This window comes from Neopsephotus bourkii, unplaced genomic scaffold (genome assembly GCF_033783945.1).
Source record: "Neopsephotus bourkii isolate Nb327-2 ecotype Australia unplaced genomic scaffold, CSIRO-AGI_Nbou_v1 NB_682, whole genome shotgun sequence".
In the NCBI taxonomy this organism is placed as follows: domain Eukaryota; kingdom Metazoa; phylum Chordata; class Aves; order Psittaciformes; family Psittacidae; genus Neopsephotus; species Neopsephotus bourkii.
The window spans coordinates 29,319-48,874 of record NW_026901181.1 but is presented as its reverse complement, the minus strand read 5'-3'; positions in this window follow the sequence as shown (position 1 = coordinate 48,874).

Below are 19,556 nucleotides of genomic sequence, written 5' to 3'. Positions count from 1 at the left end.
TATTGCCAGTTTAAATACATTCAGACTGTGTAATGAATATAGATTTTCAATTTTGCAATCAGTTCTTGAAATTATGTGCAAATGCTGTTAAATTAACATCTGTTTGAAGCTCAATTTTAATAAAATTTCTTAATTGGAGAAATCCATCAAATTATGTATTTACAAAAGAAGAATTCTTTCCTCGCTGGGATAGGGAATGAAGACACCAAATTCCAGAACTTCTACAGAACTGAAGAGCTGGGATTTTTTTTCAAGATATAAAGATTAAGTAATTTCCTCATTCAGGGTCCCAGAAGCACTGTATGTTGACATGCAGGGCTCTGCATACAAATAATCTATCCCCTATTTGGGGAGTTAAGGCACACCCTTGCATGAAATACTTTGCATGTTTTTCCTGTTTCGCAGCATTGTGTTATTGGATACAAATTCTATTTATAATAAAATAATCTTTGATCTGTTCCCTATTGTGAAGCTGAGTTGTGTCTCACCGTTTCACTTGGCTGATGAAGGTGGAAAGTTAGTCATCCCGCCTCTCTCCATAGCTGCCGGAGCAAGACAGATTCAGGAAGCAATCAACTCGACTGTGCTGGGGGGTTTTATTGCTTATGTAGGACTTTTTTTATGCCAGGACAATATTCTCAAAGTCATTTGCCTCTTTATCTTCTTACACATTGATTTTACGTTGAGTTCACCCCTTTTCTGGAAATGCTCCCCTCCTACTGCCTGTAGATGAGATGCTTTCTATGGTGATGGCTGGAGCGAAACAAAGCCACTTAGAATCAGGGCTTCGTCCAACCTGGAAGAGGACACTTCACACCAGTGTCCTCTTCAGACCACAGTGTTGACACAGAAAGCTCCACACATGGAGCTGATGTGATTCCTTTGACTGGATGTCCCTGTCTTGTGTTTTCCCAGAGGAACGTAAGGCAGGAGAAGGTGGTGATGAGGGAGAGGGCAGAATGTCTGGGGAAGACAGGGAGTGTGGTAATGAAAACAAGCAGCCAGGAGGGGATGTCAAAGGATGACCTTCTCACCCTGCTTTTTTGGAACTTGGAATGGTTTTTTATATCTGGTTAATAATAATAATCTTGTTAATAATGATCTCATTATTTTAATATAAATTAATAAGTTGTGTGCAAACCTGAGTTGAGGCTGAGCAGTGCTGTTCAAGTCAATGGTTGCTGGCTGTGGAGCTGAATGTGGTTCAGGTTTCCTCCAGCACAGTGCCTGATCATGCAGAGATTTCCATGAGGATGGAGAAGGTTGTGTAACTTGTGATATGAGTGAGATGGGTGAAAGGAAGGTGGGCAGACCAAAACCACTGGGATTTTGTCTAGTAATTTGTATCTAAAGAGGTGTGTTCTGCCTCTGTGTTTGGGCAGAAGCAGGAATTCACTACTTCTGTCTCCTTTTGGTGTTTGGAAAGCCCCTCTTTGGGGACTTTTGGGGCTGGGGAGGGGAGGCGAGCTTGTTTGCTGGTTTTGAATCCCCAGTGTGAAATCAGACTTTCCTGTATAAGAATAATTTCCCTTTGCATCTTCATTCAAGGGCATGTGGCTGGCATACACCAAGGGCCAAGGAGAAGAAGGAAGGCTGGACAAGGTGTACCATAGTGGGTTAGGAGCAGGGCATGGAAGCAATGCAGTTCCTTCACTGGTGAATGCACACTGGCTTCTCAGGGCACAAGGGAGACTTCAGAGCTCCCAGGCCTCCTCCTGGGATGATTAGTCCGAATTCCCTTGGGACAAAGGTCCCTGAGTTGTTCCTCCTCTCCCATCTATTAGCAAGACTGTTTGGAAGGAGGTTTGGCTGCAGAGCAGGGTTGCTAACAGCAAACTAAGAATAATCCTTCACCATGAGCAAAATAACTAACTGGGAGTTGTTACCCCGTCAAGCAAGGTGATAACCTGGGGCATGGTAGGAGACAGAAAACAGCCAGGAATGAGAGTGTGTCAGGACAGCCTGTCTCAGAAAACACAGCTCAGTTTGGTTTGGGGGTATTTTTTGCACAGCTTAGCTTACAATGGGTGAAACCACATGTGGTTTCCTGTTTTCATTATTTGGCTTTTTTTATTGTATGGCAGCAATGTTTTTGAGAAGCAGAATCATCTCCATGCCCACTTTAGCAGGTCTGGTGCTACCATGCAGTGTAGCATGGCCACCCAGAGGCTCCATTGAAGGGGTTTGCATCCCACCATAAAGAGAAAGCAGCACTGTATGGCAAAGGAGAGGGCAAAGAAACCTGGTGTGGGGCTCATTTTGCCACAAAGCCAAGTATAATCCGCCCATGTGTCTATTTTTAGTTGATACCCCAAGCTCTGTAGCTGGAGACAGTCGTTTATAATGCTGCATAAAGCACTGAGAAACAGAGTAGACAAAACAGGAAGCAAAAGAGCTTCACAAATGTAAGTATTTGTGATTCACAAGTATTAAGAAATTTCTCCGTGCTAGGGATACTTACAGAATGATGGTACTTTCCCCAGGAGTTGAGATGGGGATTAAAAAAAAAAAACAAACAACAAGGAGCATGCACTGGGCCACCTCTTTGGCTGCTTTTCTCCACGAGTGACTATGCAGGAAGAATTCAATCCCATGTTTTTTCCCTTGCGTTATACCCAGTATTGATACAACCATGCGAAATATGATGGATGGTTGCATCTTGCTTGTGTTAGACAGCTGAAAATTCCTAGAATTAGCAGCTCTCTGCCAGCCCAAGTGCACGAGGGAGAAGGCGTTGCTCTGAATTGACCATCTGTACAAAAGTTGAAGGAGCTGCAGGGAGAACAACAATGTTGTGGTGCATTCTTGGCTCCGGGATTGGGTTAGCAGCGGTGTATCCACGTCCAGGATTTAACAGAAATGTCACCATGGGAGAACATAGGCAAAAAAGAGTTTCTGCACTTGGAGAAGAGCCCCTGCTCCTGCAGCCCATGCTGCACAGCTGAAAACACGGGTGAAATCTTACAGACGGAGTAATACCTGTCGCTGCCCCGCTGGGTTCAGCCCGAGTGTCACCACTACTTCAAGCTGATGCTGTGTTATGTCCTTAGAGCCTGTAAAGGCCAGGAGTGTGCTGGTCTCCTGCTCACTTCCCCCTATCATCTGTCACGCTCTTCCCCAAACACGTTCTCGCATTGCAGTGACATCACAATGTGCCGTAAGTGACCTTCTTCCCTAAGCAGTCAGAGATAAACTTAGCTTTTAAGTTCTTTTTCTCTAACCAGGAAAACTTCTCCTTTTTATGACCTCTGTGAGTGAACGCTGAAATCCAGTACGGATGAGTGGACTTCTGCCATGCTTCCTGGAAATTTTGTTAATTTATAGCACAGGGTTTCTTTCAGGAAAGACAAAAAATATTCTTATAGTATAAACCTTTGGGAAGCACTCGTTGCAGTAAGTGCTGATAGACCTTTGTTACACCAGTTTACGTTCTGCAGATGGCTGATTTATGGTGGTGGCAAGTTGGTGGTTTTTCTCCTTCTAGATGCAAGGTAATTTCCTGAGCAAGTCTGAGGTTGAGTATCTGTCACATGTATCCTGAAAGAACTCATTTTGTTTAAAGGTATCTCAAAAATGAGAATATTGAATGCCCTGCTGGCATGCAATTGGTACGAAGTCATGTTTGCACTGAGCAGAAACTCTCCCCAGGCTGTGGATGAGATGAAGATGCTGAGGAGAAAGGGTGTCTCCCTCCCCATTCCTCTGAGCAAAGGCCCAGTATTGCACAGAAGCACTTCACCAAAAAATGATGGACTTAATAATTAAAGGCCTTAAACAATTATTTAGCTTCTAATAAGAAGCTGCTTCTGTGGATGGAGAGGTGTGCAAGCAGCACTGGGTGAGAAAAGCCACTGAAGTTTGGTGTGTAAAGGTTTTATGAACAGCCAGCACAGTTCCTTGTAGTAGTGTGCAGCTGGATGCACTTGAGAATATTTTTATTTATCTGTTCTGCTGCTCAGCAACAGTAAACACTGTCTCTTCTTCACTAAAAATTGCTCATCCATGTTTATATCCATAATAACATGTCAGTTTCTGGCACAAGTGTTCCTTGGAAATTTCATCCACTTGAAGAGCCATGAAGGGATGAAAAGGATTTGGGTATGTACTTGAAGGCTGAGCTTCAAAACATCTAACCTGCCCAAGTGAAGCAATGAGGGTCTGCTTGCTAGGAGCTGCAGGTAATCTATTTGCTGGGGTTACCCTTGCATTTTGCAAGTGGCCTCCAAACTCCAGCCACCAAATGGATGTAAGATGCCATTCTATAATTCTATATGGAAGGAGTTTAGTAGCACTTTTCATCCTGTGCTCAAGACCCACCAGGAACATTTACATCTGTACCTCAATGGAGGGTTGCAGCAGCTGAGATGGGAATGAAAGTTTTGATGCCACATCCTACATGCCAGGAAATACTCTCCCCCAAAAATCAGGGAAAAAAACCCAATAAAACCAGCTCACATTTTCCTATAGTGGATTCCTAAACAGAGCTTTTCAGTGTTATCCTGTTTTGTGGTTTCCTTCTGTGCTCCTACTTTCTCTCTTTCTATGTACACCATCAAATGTACTAACTGGATTTAAAAGTCCACTTGGCTGAGATCCTTAATACTGAGTCAGTGGCACATTTCCTGTTGTGAGCAGGCAACTGTATGTGGCTGCATGTCTCTAAGCAGAAGCTCTATATGTATTTTCAGCTTTTCTAAGGAACTGAAATGTAAAAAGCTCTTTGCCACTGTCAGCAAATGGCAACAGGAACAACTGAGAGGTGGGAAGGAGAAAGAAAATGTGGGTTTTGTCACCAAAAGACAAATTCTTGGAAACAATAAAAAATAGATTGCATGCTAAAAACTCCAAATGACTGCCCAGAACATGTTCCTTCTAAGATTCTCCATCTGAAATGTGATTTAAACAATAAACCCTACACATCTCCACCAGTGGCAGTGAGAATATCCCTGGCCAGCTATGCCCACCAGCTTTCTTGTAATATGCATAATTTTGGCTTCTCTTAGGTATGAGCTGCATGCAGATTACAGGGACAAGTGTCTACAAACAGCTGATACTGGGGCTAAAGCTGGTATAAATAGGAAGTGTGCCTTGTCTACAGCTTCAGAGGTGTAGTACTGCAGATGTGTGACACAGGGAGGACCACAAGTTCCTGGCCACCTTTACTTAAAGGACGAAAAACCCAACCCACTACCACCAAAAACCAAACAGCAAAACTCTTCCCTGTGATGTTTCACTCACTGCTTAACTCAGCTGTGTGATATTCGAAGACATCCTAGTGATGTGACCAGTACAAGAACTGAAAATCATTTCAGGAATACCCTGGAAGTAAAATGCTCTGAAAAAGACAAACTCTCCAACCTTGTGGGCATTGAGTGGGGAAACAAAGGAGGCCATGAAAAATGCAAATATTAATGTAGATAATATACTCCTTGGAGTAGACTCTCTGGAAATAGAGCAGCTTCACAGCGGACTCTCCTCATGTGCTTGTGGAGAGCCGAAGGTGCTCTTTGGGACCGTTCATACCTCCCTAACAAAAAGGATAAACATGAGATAAACCATCTTCTGAAGTGCTTGTTATCTTCAATAACTCTAATAAACCTTTTGTTGGGACTCTGTGCTCCTCTAGGTCTATGTGGACATCTTTGTTCTTGCTTTGATTGCACCTGAGAAAGCTTGGCAAACATGGATCCTTCTCCTTTAACAGGCTCTGCATGGGAGCATGTGCTGCAGTTGCTGCCTGGATACTTTTGTGGCTCAGATTTCAAGCCTTTTTTCTGCCCAGAATCATATTGTTCCCTTATTCATGCATTCCTGCTCATAAGAGACATCCTCATCAGGTTTTTGGCAGTGCATCTTGTAGGCATTATGACTTGCTTGGTGTTTTCTCTGCTGTTTTAACTGCTGCAGCGTGGTGTATGGAAGCATTTGGCCGGTTGGAGTGGGGTGGTGTGGGCTCTGCGTGCTTTATGGATGATCCTGCAAGTGATGCATGGTGTCAGACCTATAGGTTAAGAGTAATCAGAGGCCATGAATTACTATTATGTGTTGAGAAGACAGGAAGGAGAAAGGTCAGTTTAATTTTACTCTGTAAGTACGAGTTATTTTGTAATCTTCCTGTCACAACTAGGAACTGAATCTGGATAAAGCCTATTAATTCAGATTTTGCAAGCAAAATCCCTCAGTGCCTTACAGCCATTTACCCTGAGTGTAGTCTTCAGCTCCTCCTCTTTCTAAAGATGTTTCTGTGGTGTTTTGCACCTTATTACATCATGAAGCATCTCCTTTTCCATACTAAGACATGCTCAAAGGTCTCCTCTGCAAACAGGAGCCTTGACTTGTGTGCCCAATCTGTGTAACATAATTTTCTCTTCCAAACACATACTTATGTGAATAACTGGCCAGCCTGTAACCATGCTGAGCTGAAAGCTGGTCCCCTGTAGTCATGGCAAAAGATGGTCATGGTGGTTGTGTGCTTGGGGTGGGAGCAGAGGACACTTCTTTCTGACTCAGCCCTGGTCAGGAAGTCACTGGGACACTTCCATAGTGGCACAGTTTTTGTCAAAGCACGACAATAACTCATAATAGCCCTTACATGGCCAACTGAGTGGTTTGGTTAAATAGTCCAGAATTTCTTACTGCTATTATGGCTGGAATACGGGATTTTCCTGCCCCAGCCCCCTGTTAAACAGGTGCTTTCTATCATCTGGAAATAGCTGCATTTCATCACGGGGATCAAGTAGATTTCACGGAGATGCTGAGAATTGCTTTCAAGCTTGGCTCATGTGACGTGAAAAGCTGGCTCTACATGTAATAAGCACTAATATTATTAAAGCATATTTCAAGGTGGGCGCTCTGACAGAAAACACCACTTTATCACAAGTGCAAGAGAGAAGGGTGGCAATTTTATGCAGTTTTTTCCCAGTTTTGTGGGGGGGTTTAACTCTTTTGTTATCGTTCCAAACCGTGGTGCATTTGGACTAAACCACAGTAATAAAAAACTCTCTCATGGATGGAGCAGACCAGTAATCTCATAACCACACTTTGTGGATAACAGAGAACAAACACCCTTTGCACCTCAGCACGTCGGAGGAACAGGCTGCTCTCCCTCCCTCGCTCTGGAGTCAAGTCAAAGCAGGAATCTTGGCTGTGTGAGTGAAAGCAGGATGCCAAGAGATTTTATTTGGTTGTTGGGTTTTTTTTGTTTGTTTTTCATTGATTTATAACTCCACCTGCAAAATATTCCCGAACCTACATCTATTTTTTTCCAGTATTTTCCTGATACAATGCAAAAGCGCCATGATTCTCTAAAACTAAGGGGCTGTGTTGGGCTCTCTCTCCATTTCTCACAAAAAATGGGGAAAAGTAAATGCCTGTTCAGGGTAAGGACAGTTTCTTACAGCGTGAGTGTTCTCCACAGTGCCAAGGAGAAGGATCTTAAAGGACAAGGCTCTTAATTCCTCCATTTACCCCTATTATTTTCTTTCCTTTGCATTGGCTCGGCCATGGCAGCATCCCTGGAAGCCTTGGGGAACACACTGGGTGAATGCACAATGAGGGGAGCGCATTGCTCTTAGAGTTACGTGGGCTCATGGCACATCTCAGTTGACATCATGCAGTAACAGCCACAAATCCTTCACCTCCTCTGTATCACAGCAGCGTGTTCAAAGTTTTTAATAAACTATGAAGGCAGTAATTCTTCACGGGTACCAGTTTGATGGCATTTTGAGGTACTTTTGTCTGGTGTTGCAGTTTCCCGAACACACCTTCTCACGTTTTGTAATCATGGTCTCTGAAAGATCCCCAGTGACTACAGAAACTGGGCACATGCACAAAACAAATGGAAGCAGGGAATTCTTTCTTCCTCTCTCAGCTGCTGACACTTTCCCTTCTCCCAGCTGTGTCCCTGTCCTGAAAACTAAAAGGCTCCCTGAAGCTGATGTTAATTGTACTGTATTTTGTGCAATGATCCAAAAATGACTGTAAAAGGCTGCTGATATCGTGTGGATGCAGTAGTACATATTCAAATGCAAGTAACTTGACTGCAAAAGGTTTCGAGATTGAACAAAACTAACCATCAAGAGCAAAGAAATTTACAAGTAGACCTATACATAAACCCATGCCATTATTTTGATCACTTCAGATTTTTGTGTCTCAGGCCATAGACTTAAACTAATTCACCCTGAAGATATTTTAAGCTGGGAGGAGACTGAGCTGAGTTCTTAGGCAGAAGCTCTTCCCTGTGAGGGTGCTGAGGCGCTGGCACACCCAGAGAAGCTGTGGCTGCCCCATCCCTGGCAGTGTTCAAGGCCAGGTTGGACACAGCGACTTGGAGCAAGCTGCTCTAGTGGAAGTTGTCCCTGCCCATGGCAGGGGTTGGAAGTAGGTGGTCTTTAAGATCTCTTCCAACTCAAGCCAGTCTAAGATCCTATGAAGACAGGCTGTTGCTACAACATCTGTAGTCATGAAATGAGAATGGAGGCACCTATGCATGGAGACTTGCTGGGGTGATATACTATAAACAAGGGGCTAAATGCACTGAGGCATTTTGGGAAAGAAGGACCAGAGATCCACCTCCCCTCTTCTCTACAAATGGGTTGGACCCCTGGAAAGAGCTCAGGCAATGGGGTACACTGGAGCTACTGGAGCATCTTCCCAAGCAGGACAGAGCTGGAGTTTGGACCTTCAGAGGCAAATGTTTCTCTTTATTTTGGGAGGTGAAACTAAGGTAGGGGATAAGAGGGATTTTTTTTTTGTTTGTTTTGTGCAAACAGAGCAAAACAGGGTCTGTCTCAGATCTAGTAGTCAAATAGAGACCATTCACCTGAGATAGAAAAGAGCATTGAGCAGCAATCTCTTCTTCAAGCCATACACAGCTATCTATACAAATGAGAGCTGTTTCAACAGGATGTATTGGCTTAGGGCAGAGGACACAAGCTCAGACCTGGGCAAGGAGGGATTTGAGCTTGGCCTCCCTCACCCCATTCAAATTGTTCTAGTGTCTGAGTCAAAATGGATATTGGCTGGGTGGGGATGTGCTTTGGGAACAGAGGGGCATGTTCTGCAGCAGCTTGCCCGGGACAATGGGGGTTTCCACAGTAGTGTCCTGAAGGGATGCATGCGTCTGTGGGTGCGCATCTTGCTGAGCCCAGCCTTGGGTGCTGGTAGCCCACATATTATGTTGGGTCCTGTTCATGCTGCCCTTGAGAACATAGAACCATAGAATCATAGAATAGTTAGGGTTGGAAAGGACCTTAAGATCATCCAGTTCCAAACCCCACGCCATGGGCAGGGACACCTCACTCTAAACCATATCACCCAAGGCCTCGTCCAACCTGGCCTTGAACACTGCCAGGGATGGAGCACTCACAACCTCCCTGGGCAACCCATTCCAGTGCCTCACCACTCTCACAGTAAAGACCTTCTTCCTTATATCCAATCTAAACTTCCCATACAAGGGTTTGCGTTGGATTAAGACTTAAAGACAATCTAGTTCCAACAGTCCCACATCCTTGTCATGCTGTTGCCCCAGAGCTGGATCAGGACTGAAGGGGTGGTCTCCCCAGAGCACAGCAGATGGGCAGAATCATCTCCCTTGACCTGCTGGCCATGCCCGTTTTGAAATTATCTGCACTATGATGCTCAAATCATGTTCGGCTTGACCTTTACTTCCTGCCTGTTTTATTCAAGTGTATGTAGATGCATCTTTGTGATTCCTAGTTTGCAGTACCAAAGGAAGAAGGCAGGACACAGGGGGCTGTGGACCTTGCAGCCCTGAATGCAGAGCCCACGTGCACTCCATCATCTACCCAATAGACACAGGCAAACAAGGTGTCTTTTTTCGGGGAGGGAGTAGGACACAACAGGCTGACAGAACTGGGCTGGAGCAACCTGGAGAAGAGAAGGCTCCTGAAGGGGAGACCTTAGAGCAGCTCCAGTGCCTAAAGGGGCTGCAGGAAACCTGGAGAGGGGCCTGGGACAAGGGCCTGTAGGGACAGGCCAAGGGGAATGGCTTGAACCTGCCAGAACAGGGGAGACTGAGCTGAGCTCTTAGGCAGAAGCTCTTCCCTGTGAGGGTGCTGAGGCGCTGGCACAGGGTGCCCAGAGAAGCTGTGGCTGCCCCATCCCTGGCAGTGCTCAAGGCCAGGCTGGACACAGGGGCTTGGAGCAAGCTGCTCTAGTGGAAGGGGTCCCTGCCTGTGGCAGGGATTGGAGCTGGAGGAGCTTTAGGGTCCCTTCAACCCAAACCAGGCTGGGATTCTATGACATGAGAAACTTGCAGATCTGAAAGGCCCTTTCTTTTTCATTCCTTGAGTTCCTTAATCCCAGCAAATTTATTTTCCTGCAAAGGCATTATTCTTTCTTTTTAAAATCAATATTTATTTCTATTAAAATCCCTTCCAGACTACAAATCCCAACATTTCTTACTCATGATGCCTCACTCCACATGAAAGCAGAATGAAAAATCAGTCCTCCTGAATTCTGGGGAATGGAACGTTTTTCGGGCAGTTAAGCTAATTGCTCCCTCAATCATTGTGTGCAACTGGGGCACTGCTCAGTTGTCCTTGTACATGAAATCCCTGCGATTGCCACTTGAAGCAGGTTGTTCCAATTAACAAAACAAAGTGTTTGTACTTAGACAAAACATCCTGACGCAATATACTGGCTGTGCAGTTTAGCCTCACTGGGCTCCTCAGAGGGATGCAACTATTGGAGCAGATCTGAGGCCAGTTTAAATTATTGAAGTATTGAACATTCCAGCTGTAATGAAAAAGCAGATTCTAACGCTGACTTTTTTGAGCTGAAGAGAGCACTGGTACTGAGATAAAACTCTTTGAAATGTCACTTCCCCTCGGGGCCCAGCTCTGCTCTCCTGTAGGCAAAACAGCAATTAACATTTTATTGTTTCTATTTCCCTGCTTTGCATTGGTCTTCCCAGCCGCATCAGGAAAAGTGTTAGAAAGGAGAAGCATTCCTGCTGAAAAGGCTTCTTTGAGTCTTGGGTTTGGCACTTTTACGTAGGATTTCCATCCATGTACACAGCAACGCCGCAGCTTTTAACAGTGGGGAAGGAGCTGGGAAGCCAGGGTATGCAGCAAACAGCCAGCATTTACCTTGTCTTCCTCCTGTGTGCAACTGCTGCATTTAATAAGTAATTACAAAGTAGTTATGTGATCAGTGCAGATGGATGTGCTCCAACAGTACAAAAAAGGGCAAGACCATAACAATGTCTGTAGCTATGTCCTTCTGGAGCCAGAGATGCTGTTTCTGGCTTGAACAGACTTTGTTGGGTTAAGCGTCTTACCCTGTTCGCATCCTGTTGCCACTGAAACCAATGTCATGTCCATGGCTTTTCTCAGCTTATTGAAGCATGAAAAATTGCCTTCATTATGCCTTCTTGTCTTTTCTTTTCTTTTGGAGCTTCTAACTGGTAATTTGATTTGTTGCTGTCCTGCACCTGGACTGCAAAGGTACGGATGCAAAAATAGGCAATAAAAAGATTACTGAAGATCATCAAAATGTGATCTTCAATAATATTTTTAATACTACACAAAACGTGCAATTGCATCTGAGTTTCTCAGACTCACTTTCTAATTACATGTAGGTACTAACTAAACATACTCCTGGGTGTATTTACAATACCTTTCTTTCTTTTAAAGCTGTTTTCTTGTTGTTCTTAATCCACCATCAACCACACAACCCTGCATGCAGCCAAATATTTGCAGTGTTCCTTTAAAGCTAGCGTCTACCTTGGAGGTATGTCTTTCCATGTTAAGTCTTGACATTTTCATTTCAAGTGTCCATATGGAGTCTGAAGCAAACACAAACATTCCTTGCATCCCAAGGCAAATGGCAGCCATGCAAAGTGGAGATGGCAGCTTTGAGGCTGGAGGTTGGACCATAGGGATCACAGCAGGAACTCAAACCCAGCATGAGCAGGGGCTACATGGCCCGGTTCAGAAGGGTTTAACTGGTGATATGAATGGTGATGCTAGGCAAAAGCCATGAGATGTTAAGAGGCAGAATGGGTTCAGTCTAGGTAATTCACATGAAGCTCAATGGGAACTGAAATCACAAGTACCAACAAGAAACTTCTCATATATGTTTGCTGCTTTTTGACTCATCTCCCCTTGGGCAAGTTCAAGCCATTCCCCTTGGCCTGTCCCTACAGGCCATTGTCCCAAGCCCCTCTCCAGCTTTCCTGCAGCCCCTTTAGGCACTGGAGCTGCTCTAAGGTCTCCCCTTCAGGAGCCTTCTCTTTTCCAGGCTGCCCCAGCCCAGCTCTCTCAGCCTGGCTCCAGAGCAGAGCTGCTCCAGCCCTCGCAGCATCTCCATGGCCTCCTCTGGCCTCGCTCCAACAGCTCCACGTCCCTCTTGTGCTGCTGCCCCAGAGCTGGATCAGGGCTGCAGGGGGGGGTCTCCCCAGAGCACAGCAGAGGGGCAGGATCCCCTCCCTGAGCTGCTGCTCACGCTCTGGGGGTGCAGACTTGATGAGAAAGTGTAAAAGCGTTGGAAGGGGAACATAGAAGGATGAGGGGGTAGAAGGCCCTTTGACACTGAGGCTATAGCACGCTCATCAGGAGGAGTGGTGAGAAGCTAGACAGTCTCCCATGTTTATTCCTGCTCTCAGAGAAGTATCAACCCATAGTAATGGCCAACCTAGTGGGAAATGCAAACCGAGGTGGCCTTGTCCAGCCTGCCCTTGAACACTGCCAGGGATGGAGCATTCACAACCTCCCTGGGCAACCCATTCCAGTGCCTCACCACCCTAACAGGAAAGAATTTCCTCCTTATATCCAATCTAAACTTCCCCTGTTTAAGTTTTAACCCATTACCCCTTGTCCTATCACTACAGTCCCTAATGAAGAGTCCCTCCCCAGCATCCTTATAGGCCCCCTTCAGATACTGGAAGGCTGCTATGAGGTCTCCACGCAGCCTTCTCTTCTCCAGGATGAACAGCCCCAACTTTCTCAGCCAATCTTCATATGGGAGGTGCTCCAGTCCCCTGATCATCCTCGTGGCCCTCCTCTGGACTTGTTCCAACAGTTCCATGTCCTTTTTATGTTGAGGACACCAGAACTGTACACAATACTCCAAGTGAGGTCTCATGAGAGCAGAATAAAGGGGCAGGATCACCTCCTTCGACCTGCTGGTCACACTCCTTTTGATGCAGCCCAGGATACGGTTGGCTTTCTGGGCTGCAAGCGCACACTGAAGCCGGCTCATGTTCATTTTCTCATCGACCAGCACCCCCAAGTCCTTCTCCTAGGGCTGCTCTGAATCTCTTCTCTGCCCAGCCTGTAGCTGTGCCTGGGATTGCTCCGACCCAGGTGTAGGACCTTGCACTTGGCATGGTTAAACTTCATGAGGTTGGCATCAGCCCACCTCACAAGCGTGTCAAGGTCCCTCTGGATGGCATTCCTTCCCTCCAGCGTATCAACCGAACCACACAGCTTGGTGTCATCGGCAAACTTGCTGAGGGCGCACTCAATCCCACTGTCCATGTCAGCGACGAAGATGTTAAACAAGACCGGTCCCAACACCGACCCCTGAGGGACACCACTCGTTACTGGTCTCCAGCCGGACATTGAGCCATTGACCACAACTCTTTGTGTGTGGCCATCCAGCCAGTTCTTTATCCACCGAGTGGTCCATTCATCAAATTGATGTCTCTCCAATTTAGAGACGAGGATGTCATGTGGGACAGTGTCGAACGCTTTACACAAATCCAGGTGGATGACATCAATTGCTTTACCACTGTCCATCAGTTCTGTAGCCCCATCATAAAAGGCCACCAAATTGTTCAGGCAGGATTTCCCCTTAGAGAAGCCATGCTGGCTGTCCCCAAGCACCTTGTTGTTTTTCATGTGCCTTAGCATGCCTTCCAGGAGAATATGCTCCAAGATTTTGCCAGGCACAGAGGTGAGACTGACTGGTCTGTAATTCCTCGGGTCATCCATTTCCCCTTCTTGAAAATGGGGGTTATATTTCCCTTTTTCGAGTCATCGGGAACTTCACCTGACTGCCATGATTTTTCAAATATGATGGCCAGTGGCTTAGCAACTTCATTCACCAGCTCCTTCAGGACCCGCGGATGGATTTCATCAGGACCCATGGACTTGTGCACGTTCAGATTTTTAAGATGGTCTCGAACCAATTCCTCTCCTACAGTGGGCCCAAGGTCTTCATTCTCACAGACCCTGCATCTGCCTTCCAAGACTTGGGTGGTGCGGTCAGAGCCTTTGCCAGTGAAGACCGAGGGTTTCAAGCCACTCATTTATATTTACAGTTTCAATAAATCTGTACAGCAGATAAATGCAGGGGAAACACTGAACTTTGGGAATTGGTTAGCCATGGAGAGCTCTGTTGCTAAATCAGTGCTAGGGTACTGCATTTAATCCCTATGGATTTTTATGGGGTGAGGGTGAAAGCAAAAATTATGGCATTTAGGAGTTTTGCTGCACAAACTAGTTGGGTTTGTGTAAGATCTGAAGTTGGTTCTGCAGCACAGTATTTCTTAGCTCATTTTCTGAAGCCCAGATTTCTTAAATCTAAAAATTCCTGTATATAATTGTAGTCTTGCCAGGTCATGGGTTTCTTTCATAACTCCTGCAATGTGCTGTGATGCTTTTATAAAGCCCTGTTTCTTGTGTTTGTGAGAAACTCAGCTCTTGTTAAATAAGCAAACAGAGCTCCTGGTCATCTTGACTGTAAGAATAAAAGGAAAATAAAGTCTTTTAAGACACAAGAGGAGCATAACCCAGTGGTGTGGGTGGCTCCTCAGCCCCAGGAAAGAAGCTACACCCCCAGCTTTGCAGAGATGTTGTGTGTTACTGGAAGTGGGAGGGGAACTTGTCATTCAGATGTTGGGGATTGGCCTCTGCAAATAATGAAGTGGGTTTTCTGGATCACCTTGAGATGTAACAGCTCACAGAAAAGAGACGGCTCCTTGGGTCCCTGCTAGAGAGTCCTCTTCTATAGACTCCTTGCAAAGCTGTCCATATGGATTGGAAGGAGTCATCATGGCTGCCAGCAGGGGAACATAGAATCATAGAATAGTTAATTTTGGAAAAGACCTTAAGATCATCTAGTTCCAACCCCCCCACCATAGGCAGGGACACCTCACAATAAACCATACCACTCAAGGCTCTGTCCAACCTGGCCTTGAGCACTGCCAGGGATGGAGCATTCACAACCTCCCTGGGCAACCCATTCCAGTGCCTCACCACCCTTACATGCGGAATGTATCCATAGGCCACAGAGGGAAAAGCTACCAGCTTAGTGTGGCCTTTCTGGTGACTATCTGGCAGCTAATAGGAGACATTCAGTGTATTGACAACCTGGAGCCAAAGCTGCCTTTGTTCCACCTGTGTTGGTAGCTGCAAAAGTGTAATGGAGACGTAGAAAGGGCAAAGACCTTGTCAGTCTCCTAATCTCTCTGATCCTTGGATCCAGTTCTCTCGCTGAAGCAAGAGATCAAGACTCATGTTGTTTCATCACAATCTCTGTGCTGTAGGGAAAATCCATGTCGTGTAAAGACCAGTCACTGCTCAGTAACTGAGAGGGGCTTGGGAGCTATTCCTTACCCAATCCTCTTACTTGCAGGTATTGTTAATTCACAAAATACATGGGGAATCTGTTGTTACTCATAGCTAGAGCATGATGGACTGTGGAGTCTTGCCAAATGTAGGTGTGTGCAGTCTGGCAAAGATTCTCTGTGGTGCAAAATGGAATGTGCAAGATTTTCCAGGGAATGTTTGGGGCGCGATTGAAGGTTTGACTGAGATTGCAGGCACCTGAGGTCCCACTGCATCTGCTCAGAGTGAATCATTCCAACCTTACGGACCCAGAGAAGAATTTCATCAAGTTCCTTCAGACGAACTCACCCCCTGCAGTGAGACTTTTATCCTGGATAAATGGGAAGTGAATCTCCATATCATGCCTGAATTTTGAAACTGAAAAAGGTACTGACTTGTTCTTGTCTGACTTACTTGGCACTTCTACTCTGCTTCAGGAAAAAATATTTCTGGACTTCCTGATTAACTTTTCACTTGTATTGAACAATAAAAATACTGTACTTTAACATCCTGAATACTTACTTTTTGTATTATTTGTCTGGAGGCCCTTTCAGAATGAGAAATCTGTTGCACTTGGTGTTGTGCAAGCACATGGGGAAGTGTACATAGACTTTTTCTTTAAAGAACTGATTTAGAGATCCAGATTTGGCACAGTGTTCCAGAGTTGACTAAAATGGGGAAACGCCTATATACAGTGAATGGACTGACAACTTCATTTTATACACATTCTGACTGGTTAAATGCCCATCTGCTGAAATGTAAAGGTCACCCTCTGGCTTCACATGGGCCATCATGTCCTTCTACAAGACACTGACAAAAGCACGTATACCCATTCTGGCCAATTTTGATGCTGAAGCTTGAAGAAGCACTTTTAAGAAAAAGCTTTAGGCCTTGAAGTGATTAAAAACAACAATTAATTGCCATCTTTCTATGAAACTGGTACTCTGTTGGGGATGAGGAGGATTAACAGCTCTGCAGTGAACCTCCTTTTCTCCTACTGTTTGATCTCAGCCTCAGTGCATTTCTGAAGGTTATGCTTTGGGCAAATGTAAGGTTTTGGCTCTGGTACAGGATGACTCGATGGCTGGATCCTTCCAGAGCAGCCTCCAAAGGGTATGCACTTCAGCTGCATGTTTGGATATCATCCACTATAGCAGTAACAGCCACCTGCAGAGATCTGCTCTAAGTTTAAACTTTCTGGGAGCATTCAGAGGATTTGACAGGGATTCTCAGCTGGGGGTTGAAGTACAGGGATAAAATACACACATGAGCTCCATAGCCAGATGAATAGGATCCTAGCGGGGAATGCCCATCAAGATATAAACACATATGCTCCTTAACATCTAGACACTCACTGGGGCTATTTATGTCTGCCTCATCATTTATGCAATCCCTAAAACATTCTGGAAAAGCAAAAGCAGAGATGCCTGGTGAACCTGGCTCAAAGCTGCCTGCAGCAGTCCCAGAAAGCTAAGAATTTGGTGAGTCCCCACTGGAAAGAGGCTTTTAGGTGATGGAGGATGGATGGAGGAAGATCTGTTCCTGTTGCTCTGATGCAGTGAGGACTAACAGAAGTTACTGTTACTGTTTATGTGTGTACTTCATGTGTGTGATTTAAACCCACAACTCATCACAAGTTAATTTTTTTACGTTTGTCTTGAGTGTCTTGACTGTTTCTAGATTGTCAAAACACAGTTCCTTAGGGATGAGTCTTTGTTATGTATTTCTACTCCTGTAGAAAACTCGATGCTCAGTCCTGCTGGGCCAATTCCAACGTACACCAAAAAGAGAGTCTCTGTCCCAGACGACTTACAGTCTGAATACAAGGAAAAGAAAACAGACATATTGGAAGCACTAAGAAAGTGAAGATCAACTTCCAGGCACAGAAATAATGAGCAATCCGCATCTGCCAGCTCCTAAATTTCATTTAGCAAAGGTTTCTGCTTAGCAGCTGTATCTGAAAATTTTATCAATCCAAGTTCTTCCCCTTTCTTTCATGCAACCATAAGGATTTTATCTTTTTTGTGCCCTGAAGTTCTACTGACCTTTTTTCTCCTGCTCTTTTGATATTTAGTATTTTGGTTGCTCTTCCTTCTGCTCCCAGCCCAATACTTTGAGTATCTAGATTTCAGCTTCTTAAACTACAGAGATGGCCAGATGAAAAGACCAGCTCCCACCAGTAGTTTCCCCAGAGTCTGGTATAATCTGAGTCCCCAGGGCAGATCCTGGATAACAAAAGCTTTGGGGTGATGCTGTCTGACTCAGGCATCACCCATGTCAGCATAGCAAGTGTTTTAGCTAACCTGTAAGTAATGGCAGCACACACACTGGATGATAATTACAATGATTGGTGGAGATGTGAATATTCCAGTTAGTGTTTACTGAACTCCTGAAGCTGTATAGAGATTGCATTTTGCAGTATGGATCCATTCCAAGCAAAGTCAGAGAACACCAGTGGCACACAGACCGAGGTTCTGCTCTTGCCAGATTTGCAGGTTCATAACATTTGGAGCACAAGGGGTCTCAGATGCTGCTCCAACCCTTAAGACACAGTCACTGTGGGGTGCAGTCAGGCAATGTTTTTCGCATGTTGAGACTATACAATGAGGGCCAGACTTAGAAGCAGCTCACGTTGCATTTAAGAAGTTGGATAAAACTAAGCAGCTCCTTTTAGGGTGAATGAGTTGCAGAATTGAATGTCCCACCATATGAGAAGGGGGTTGATTTCCCCAGGGTCTGAGCTACCACAGGGTAACAGCTCTTGATATATCATCTCAACCAGTGCAGTGCTGACCTGAAAGAAGCAGCTAGACATGGGAAACCTGTGTCTCTATGCCAGGACCAGATGGATATTAAACAGCCAGACTCCCCCAACCATGTGTAACTAATAATGTTCCAAATTCTTGTTCCAGGTAGAAAGTCCACAAGCAAACAGACCGTTTAATTAATTTATGAGTTTTTTAAGTTCAGGCGAGTGGTCTCTTGTGCATCAATGTGCTGCTGGCTGGGCTCCGGGACTGGATGTATCAGGTTCTTGCCTGTGTATTTGCGCATGGGTTTAGACCTGGGAGGAGAAGCCCTTCCTCCTATAACATAGCTGCAGCCTGTGCTGGACTTTCAGCTGCCCAAGCACTGAAAGCTGGAATGGATTTTAAAAAGCATGGGTCATGTTTAGAGTGCTAAGCAAAGGCAACTTCAGTTTTGGTCCTTGTGGCCAGTTTTTATGAACCCTTGGTGTTCTATTCCCTTCAAGATCCAGGGCCTCCCTTTGGTGGGATACTTTCTTAACTTTATTTGCAGCTGAATTTGGTATCAGCGGTCACTCTTCCAAGTGCCTGGGGATCTGATGATTCAATGCTTCTCCTTCTCCAGTACCTATCTCTAATTTCAGTAGTTTGTCATCCAAAACAACTGCTTTGTGTTTCCATGTGTTGAGCTTTCACCCTGTTGAACTGACCTTCCTGGCTGTTTGGCTGAGCTTGACTCATTTCCATCACCCAGGAGACTGGTGCAAGGACAGATCTGAGTCAGCATAAATATGTTTAGGAAGCCGATCAAGCTTTATTTTGAAACGCTCTCACTCCCTCCCTCGTTACATTCCTTGTTAGCGCTGAGGTTTTCCATGCATGTCGATCACATCCAGCGTCTGCCCTTGTCCTCATTCAACCCCTTTTCTGGTAACCTCTGGGTCATGTCTCACTGGCACTGTTTTGTTGCCCTGTTTGATCACTTTCCCTCTGGTCAGCTCCTGCAGGCTGAGGGTGGTGGTGTTTCTGAACCAAGACTTGGAACCTGGTTCCTACCACGTGCTGACTTCCTTCTGTGTTTATTTTTTTGACATTTACATCTGTTCTAGCCTTTCCTGGTTATCTTTTTGTCAGGGAGTTTAACCCCTCTTTCTTAGAGTCTGTCACTGTGCCTCTTCTGCTCCACCTTGGCTTCTCCAGGCCTTGCTCTTTTTTACCTTCAGCAACTGAATGA